This window comes from Trichechus manatus, unplaced genomic scaffold (genome assembly GCF_000243295.1).
Source record: "Trichechus manatus latirostris isolate Lorelei unplaced genomic scaffold, TriManLat1.0 scaffold00038, whole genome shotgun sequence".
NCBI classification, from domain to species: Eukaryota; Metazoa; Chordata; class Mammalia; order Sirenia; family Trichechidae; genus Trichechus; species Trichechus manatus.
This window is the reverse complement of record NW_004443974.1, coordinates 6,937,551-6,946,315: the sequence shown is the minus strand read 5'-3', so window position 1 is coordinate 6,946,315 and position 8,765 is coordinate 6,937,551. Positions and strand designations below refer to the sequence as shown.

Here is an 8,765-nt window from a genome sequence, read left to right as displayed (position 1 = left end):
ATCAGGGAAAGTTTCTCAAAATATGACTGGAAATTCATCAGGAGAATAGCCTTACAGGGAGAGAGAAGAGTGCACTTAGCTGGGAGAGAGATAGAGGTAGGTATGTAGAGATATACAGATAAAGAGAACACCATGGTCAAATAGTCACTGATCAAATTGTAAGATGTCTTCAAGATCAAATGAGGAATTAGGACTTTGTCCTGAAGACAATGTGGATCCATGAACAGACTTTAAAATGGACAGAGTCAGGAAGGAGATGGAGAAATAACTCAAATAATAATTTAAAAACATAATCCTGTTGAGGTATGGAGAAAAAATTAGAAATAAAATTTAATGGCACATAAAAGACGGAAGATACTTTAAACCTCTTATTTAATTTGAGACAGTTTCAGGGCCTGGTTTGGTGAAGAGGATGTGTCTAGTCCTGTATCTCAATAAGAGTTTATGCTCATATAGAACCAGTTCTGCGTAGGAGGCAGATCAGGATAGAGGGAAGGTGGCCCAGGCACTATACAAGGCTCCTTCTTCAACTTCTTTCACTGTCAGTTAGAGCTGGTATCCAGGTCTGTTGTTCTACACCCCCACATTCTGGCCTTGGTTGGGGTCTAGTCTGGGGTCTTAGGTGCTTGAATCAGAAGGATTGTTGACAAATCTTACCTGCTGTTGTATATGTATGAAAAATGGTGATTGAACACCAAGTCCCAGGTAATGCAGCCATCAGAGAAAGAAGCAAAATCCCCAAATGTCAAAACAGTGGCTGCAGGAAGAGATAAGCAAGATAAGCCACATTTTGGGGCAACAGAAACAAACAGTTTTGGACAAAGCCTCTCAAGTGCTGTAAGAGAGGAAGAGTTTCTAGGAAACTTGCAGTGCAACTGCAGTGAGGGGGCTGTTCATGGATCTGAACTACAATGGCCTTGCTGTTCCCACTTTTTTTAGACGTTTCTATGTATTTAGAACTCATATGCAGCTCATGTTGTCACATACTCTGAACAATGTACATGTTACAGGGTTGACCTCAGTCCCTATAGTAGTATCCACAGAGTCTTGTGGCTTTTGCCTCCATTCCACTGGCCTGTCTGAATTCAATTCCTGTACTATCCAGCCAAGGCCAGACTTGGTTCCACAAGAGAAAGTGACACTCCTAATCTGTATCAAATCAGTAACAGTCTCCTTCCTTCCCCTTGTATATAATTGGTCCTGATCCCATGGTGCCTGACTTGCACCCTCTCCCAACTTCTCCATGAAATAACAAATAAACAATAAATACAATAGATTGGATGCTTAATACATTCCAGGCACATAATACTAATATAAATTCTTGAAGATATGCCCTATTGTTATGCCCATTTCACAGTGAGATAAATGATAGTACCTTAGATAATAACATTGGTTGTTGTCATGGCCAGGATTAAATGAATGTTCTTAGTTATTGTACCAAGTACCACAACAAGGAAAATTTAGATAAACACCTGCCATTTACTCTGTAAATGAAGACAAAATTTCACAAAAAACAGGATTTTCAGGGAACCAGAAAAAGGAAGACTTCATCAGAAACAGTCCCCTCCCTTTTTTTTTAGTTTATTTTTCCTTTCTTTCTTTTTTTTATTCTGCTTTAGGTGAAAGCTTATAGCTCAGGTTAATTTCTCAGTCAAAAATTTATATGTATATTGTTTTGTGACTTTGATTGAAATCCCCACAATGTGACAGCATGCTCCTGCTTTCCACCCAGCGTTACCTGTGTCCATTTGTCCAGTTCCTGTCCCTTCTTGCCTTCTCATCTGTTTTTGAACAGAAGCTGCCCATTTGGTCTCGTATGCTTGATTGAACTAAGAAACACATTCCTCATGTGTATTATTTTTTGTTTTATAGGCCTGTCTTATCTTTGTATGGAAAGTGGGCTTCAGGAATGGAGAAAGAGTCCCTTTTTATAATCTCAGCCATCCACTCTTAAAGTAGGACTAATAAAGCTATCATTTGGCACTGTAGTTTTCTTTTGTTGTTTACACTTTTTTTGTTGTTGCACTTGAAATTATGTTTTATCTTTTATCCTAACCAGAGTAGAAGCTCCATTACAGAGGCAGTCTCTGTATCATTATATCCTTAATGCTCAACAGAGTTCGTCACACACTGTTATTCAGCATGGTACTAGAAGTTATAGCCAGAGAAATTAGGCAAAAAAAAAAAAAAAAAAAAAAAAAAAAAAAAAAAAGGCAATAAAATCTAAAAGAAGTAAAACTATCTACATTCACAGAAATATAATCCTAAAGATGGGAAATCCCAAATATTCCACAAGAAAGCTACTAGAGCTAATCAACAGGTTTAGAAAAGTTGCATGCTACAAGATCTATGTGCTAAAATATGTTGTGTTTCTATACAGAAGCAATGAACAAAATGAAAAGAAATCAAGAAAATAATAGGATATAAAAATAAAATACCTAGGAATAAGTTTGCCCAAGGAGGTGAAAGTTTTGTACACTGAAATATATAAACCATTGTTGAAAGTAATTAAAAGAGTCATAAATAAATGGAAAGACATCCATGTTCATGGATTGGAAGACTTAATATCTTTAAGATGTCAACTCTACCCAAAGAGATCTACAGAACCTTGAAGAACACTGACATTTAAAAGATAGGTAGAGAAAGAGAATCCTTTGAAAAAGCCAGAGAAGCAGTGGTCTAATAAGTGAAATCACACCAGAGAACAGTTATGGGAGTCCAGAGAGGAGAGAATGTTTAGAAGGATAGTCGGCAGTGTCATATGGCAAGGAAGTCAAGGTGGATGACTTGAAAAAAGTAATTGGGTTTGTCAGTTAGGTCTTCATTCAAGACTTGAGTGTGTTAAGGTTGGAAGACAGATCGCAGTGGGCTAAGATGTTAAGTAGAGATTCAGATAAAAAGAGGAAGACCCTCAGCGAGATGGACTGAAACAGTGGCTGCAACAATGGGCTCAAGCATAACAATGATTGTGAGGATGGTGCAGGACTGGGCAGTGATTCGTTCTGTTGGACATAGGGTCACTATGAGTCAGAACTGACTCAACAGCACCTGACAACAAGAAGAAGAAGGTGTGAATGGAAGTTGAGGAACTGGAGACAGGTGAGTATAGGTAATTCTTTCATGAGGTTTGCCATTGGAAGGAGATAAAGCAATAGTTGGATGTGAAGACAAGATTGAAAGAAGAATTTTTCATTGTAGGAGAGACTTTAGCAGGAATTGTGGATTAGATGGAAGGAGCCACTAGAGTGGGAGAAAAGGAAAAAATAAGGGAGAAAATTCTATAATAAATTAAGGGAGTGAAGTACTAGATCTAGAGGAAAGGTCATAGTTGGATCAGAGTTGATTCCAGATGTTTAAGGAGATTGAATAACATAGCTAAATTAAGTAGAATAGTTAGGACCCCTAATCACTGACCCATGATTTACTTTTTGATTCAAACTATCTCAGACAGGCTCATTATCACTCATTATGTGCGGTGCCCCTAATGTTTCACATTCTCCAGTCTTCCTGCTCCTTGGGCTGTCTAGAGCCAGTTTCCCCACAGTCTCCTGTTCCTCCTGTTCCTATTTACCTGACTCCCATAATGAGGAACATGACTCTGGTGCTGCTCATCTACATGGACTCCAGGCTCCAGTCACCTATGTACTGTCTACTCCGTGGCCTCTCTGTGTTGGACATGGGACTGTCCGCAGTCATCCTGCCCCAATTGTTGTCCCATCTCATCTCGGATTAACCAGCCATTCCTACTGCCTGCTGCTTGGCCCGGTTTTTTCTTCTATGCATTTGAAATTACAGACACACTTGTCATTTCTGTCATGGCTCTGGATTGCTGTGCGGCCATCTGTGACCTTCTGCACTACCATTCGATGATGAATCAGCAACTCTGTGCCCACTTACTGGCCTTTAGCTGGGTGGTATCCGTACTGCACACCATGTGGCATGTGGGACTCCTTCTGCTCCTCTGCTGGGTTTGGGATGATAGGGGCAATGTTAATTTTCCTTACTTCTTCTGTGACCACGGACCACTTCTTCGAGCCCCTTGCTCAGACACACTTTCCAATAACCTGGCCATATTCTTGCAGGGTGGCTTTCTCATACTAGGCACCTGTGCCCTCATTGTGCTCTCCTATGCCTGCATTAGGGCCACCACCCTATGTTTGCCTTCAGCTGCTGGTCATTGAGGTGAAGTCTCCAGCTGCTGGTCCCGTCTCAATATGGTTGGCTTCCTCTGTGTTACCATCACTTGGTCTTAAAGTCTATTTTATCTGAGATTAGTGTTGCCATTCCTGCTCTTTTTTCGTTGTTTTCTTTTTTTATATGATGCAAGCTTATTGTAAGTTAGGTAGAAAACAGTAGCTCGTTTGGGTGTGTTGATAATAGCAGAAATATATTTTAATAAGGAGTCAACAATGGAAGAATGGGGAGAGAAGGCTACAACAAATTAATTTAAAAGAGTAATGATCTGTGTCTTATTTTCTTTTTTAAAATTTTCTTGGTATATTTTTTCCATCCCTCCATTTTTAATACATTTATGCCTTTGTTTCTAATGTGTGTCTCTTGTAGACTGCATATTGATGGGTCTTCTTTTTTTTTTAATCCATTCTGTCACTCTCCATCTCTTTATGGGTGCATTTAAGCCATTTACATTCAGTATAAAACATCTTTCTGGTAAACATCTTTCAGAAAGATGTTTACCTGTGTTTTACAGATTGTGCAAAGGCATTTGACTGTGTGAATCATAATAAATTATGAATAATATTGGAGAATGGGAATTCCAGAACACTTAATTGTACTCATGAGGAACCTGTACAAAGATCAAGAGGCAGTTGTTCGAACAGAACAAGGGGATACTGAGTGGTTTAAAGTCAGGGAAGGTATGAGTCAGGGTTGTATCCTTTCACCATACTTATTCAATCTGTATGTTGAGCAAATAACCCAAGAATCTGGACTATTTGAAGAAGAACAGGGAATCAGGATTGGTGGAAGATTCAATAACAACCTGCAATAGGCAGATGACACAACCTTACTTGCTGAAAGTGAAGAGGACATGAAGCACTTACAGATGAAGATCAAAGACTACAGCCTTCAGTGTGGATTACACCTCAACATAAAGAAAACAAAAATCCTCACAACTGGACCGATAAGCAACATCATGATAAACGGAGAAAAGATTGAAGTTGTCAAGGATTTCGTTTTACTTGGATCCACAATCAATGCCCATGGAAGCAGCAGTCAATAAATCAAAAGACACATTGCACTGGGTTTTTTTATATATGTCATCCCATTGCCTTTTTGCCTTTAAAGTGTTGAAAAGCAAAGATGTCACCTTAAAGACTAAGGTGCGCCTGACCCCAGCCATGATGTTTTCAATCACCTCATATGAATGGGAAGCTGGACAATGAATAAGGAAGACTGAAGAATTGATGCTTTTGAATTATGGTGTTGGCAAAGAATATTTAATATACCATGGACTGCCAAAGAACGAACAAATCTGTCTTGGAAGAAGTACAACAAGAATGCTCCTTAGAAGCAAGGATGGCAAGACTACATCTCACATACTTTGGACATGTTTTCAGAAGGGATCAGTCCCTGGAGAAGGACATCATGCTTGGTAAAGCAGAGGGTCAGAGAAAAGAGGAAGATTCTCAACAAAGTGGATTGACACCATGGCTGCAACAATGGGCTCAAGCATAACAATTGTAGGAATGGCGCAAGACTGGGCAATGTTTTGTTCTGTTGTATGCAGGGTCACTGTGAGTTGCAATGGACTCGATGGCACCAAACAACAACATTCAGTATGATTATGGATAGGTGTGAGTTTATTTCTGTCATTTTGTAGTTTTTTTTTTTTCTCTTTGTGGTGGTGGTGTTTTCTTCGTCCCTCTTACTCTCCTGTGCTGAGTTCCTTTTGTTTGTGGATTTTCTTTTAGTTTCTTTCATTTTTGTAGATTTTGTGTTTACTAAGACTTTATGTTTTTCTTCTTCATTTTGATGAGTAGGTTTGTTAACTTTCTTTATGGTTACCTTGAAATTTACCCCTATTTTCCTAAGTTTGAACAAGTCTTTATTAAGTTGATATTGCCTTAACTTCCTCTCCATTTGAAAGTTCTATACCTACACTGTTTATTCCCCCTTTTATTGTTCTGACTTTATTGTCATTTACAGATTGGCATCTCTTGTTCCCTGTTGTAAATCTTTTAGTTTTGTTTTATCCTTGATAGTTCATTGCCTAGGTTGGTATCTGGCTGATGCTCTCCTGTGTCCTAGATTCAGGTTGTTATCTGATGTCAGTTCTCTAACCGAAGGACTCCCTTTAATTCTTGTAAGTGTGGTTTGGTTTTTACATATTCTCTTAATTTCTGTTTATCTGGAAATGTCCTAATTTTGCCATCATATATGAGAGTTTTGCAGGATATATTATTCTTGGTTGGAAATTTTTAAAGGTTTTATATATGTCATCCCATTGCCTTTTTGCCTGCATGGTTTCTGCTGAGTAATCAGCATTTAGTCTTATTGTTTCCCCTTTGTGTGTGACTTTTCATTTTTTTCATGCTGCTCTTGGGATTCTTTCTTTGTCTTTGGTTTTGGCAAGTATGATTATGATGTCTTGGTGACTTTCTGTATAGGGTTTGTTGAGCTTCTTGGATGGTCAGCTTTTCATCTTTCATGATCTTAGGGAATTTTTATGTCAGTAAATCTACAATGATCTTGTCTGTGTTTTCCATTTTCTCCCCATTCTGAAACTCTGATCACAAGTAAATTTTTGTTCTTGATTGTATCCTGCATAGTTTTTAGATTTTCTTCATTCTTTTCTCTGATTTTTTTCCTCAAAGTGGTATCCAAGGATTGTCTTCAGTTTCACTGATCCTGTCTTCCATTGTTTCAAATTTACTCCTAAAACTTTCTATTGTGCTGTCCATTTCTGCAATTCTGTTGTTTTATCTTTTGGATTTCTAACTGCTGTTTTTGTATGATTTCTAATTGTTTATTTATTTTGACATTTTGTTCTTGTATTATTTTCCTGAATTCTTCCATTGCTTTATCTGTGTTTTCCCTGATTTTGTCTGTATTTTCCATGATTTTGTCTATTTTTTCCTTGGTTTTGTTCATATTTTCTTTCATCTCTTTCCTAATCTCCTGGAAAGCCCTGAATTTTAGACTTTTGAATTCCCTATCAGGTAGTTCCAGTGACTTTTCTTCTACTGGGAGCTCATCTGGTGTTTTATTTTGGTCACTTGCAACCATCCTGTCCTTTTTTTAAAAAATATATTTTGATGTTGTCTACTGTCTCTGAGACATTCAGGAATTATTTTCTTCATTTATTGATTGTAGGTTTGTTTGCTTCATCTTGCTTTTTTGTTACATTTGGTTATGTTTGGGTGAGTGAGCTGGGCGTGTTTTGTTGTTTGCTCATTTGTAGGCACAATAGTTCTCACCACCTTGTCCAGGTAGGCAGGGCCAGTTGCTGAGCTATGGTGCAGCAGGGCAGGTCCAGCCAGGGGGAGGTGCAGTGTGGGTCATTTGTCTGCGGCGTCAACTGGGGCTGGCAGGGCAGGTTTGGGTGTGGCGTGGTGGGATGGGGTCTGGAGGTCCATGCCAGTGCCACTCGGGGGCAGGGCACTTGGCCGGTGGTACAGAGAGACAGGAGGGAAGGGAGAGGATGTGATGTGCAGAGCGGGTGCTCTCTCTCCTGTTGGGAGCTCCGTAAAGTTGCCTTCCTGTACTCCCCGTCCAGATTCGTTGGTGGCTATGCTCGAAGAAGGTGAATCCATGCCTTGTTAGCTGGCAGGGGACTTCCACTCCATAGCTCCCCTTATTCTCTGTTCTCTGTCAGTTTCTTCTTCCATTTGGTGCTTGATCTAGTTCTTTATCCCTTCATTTGGTGCTTAGGGTTCCAGGACTGACGTTTGTACCTATTTTACTTAGTTTTTGGGGTCTTTGCTGCAGAGGGATGGCATGATGTGTGTCTCTATAGTGCCATGTTCCTGTGGTACCATAATTTGGGATCTCCTTCTAGTCTCCTTCCCAGAACTCTCAGGATCAGGATATCGCAGCCGCAGTGATGTACACAGCCACTGGACTGATGGCCAACCCATTTGTGTACAGCCTTTGCAATAGGGATGTCAAGAGTGCACTCCACTGGCTACTTGGTAGGGGAAGGTAGATTAGCCTGGTTAGCCTGACTAAGGGCCATATTGGATAGCTGAGGACAGAAGTGGGAAGATTTTGAGCATAGTTTGTTTTGAGGTGATAAGAGGGATGGCTAGGAAAACTTAAAGAGCTCCAGGTTTTGCCCTTAGTGATAAGGAGGTCTGGCAGTGTTGCGAACATTCCACTTTCATGCACACACTTACTCAGGGTTCCCCCATCAACATGGCTCTGGGATCCCTAATCAGGCTATTTATCTTCAGTTATCAAAGTGTATATATATGAGTCACAGGGTAGCTTTAATTCCAGGGTTTTGAAGGAATATAAGGATATTATTGTGAGATTCTGAACTAAAACAGGGAAAGTGGACTTAAAAAGAAGCAACATTTAACTTGGTTTGCTTGCTTGTGGGAGTGTGTTGGTACACATCCCAAAGAAAATGGCAGACTGAAGTTTAGGTAAATGGAGCTGGAAATTTCCCTACCTATTCCATTCAATGAGCAAATATATATTTGGGCGTGAATGTGATATGGGAGTCATGATTATGTTTTTCCATCTGTCAGCCCCAATTTCCATGGACTTCTCAAAATGTGAGCATCTTAACCTATTTTAATTAT

The 8,765-nt window shown here is 39.6% G+C and overlaps 1 pseudogene; it reads left to right on the top strand.

The window, feature by feature from the left end:
- The first annotated feature begins 3,468 nt into the window (after positions 1-3,468).
- Positions 3,469-8,237, top strand: LOC101359710 (olfactory receptor 1B1-like; annotated as a pseudogene).
- The last annotated feature ends 528 nt before the right edge of the window (positions 8,238-8,765 follow it).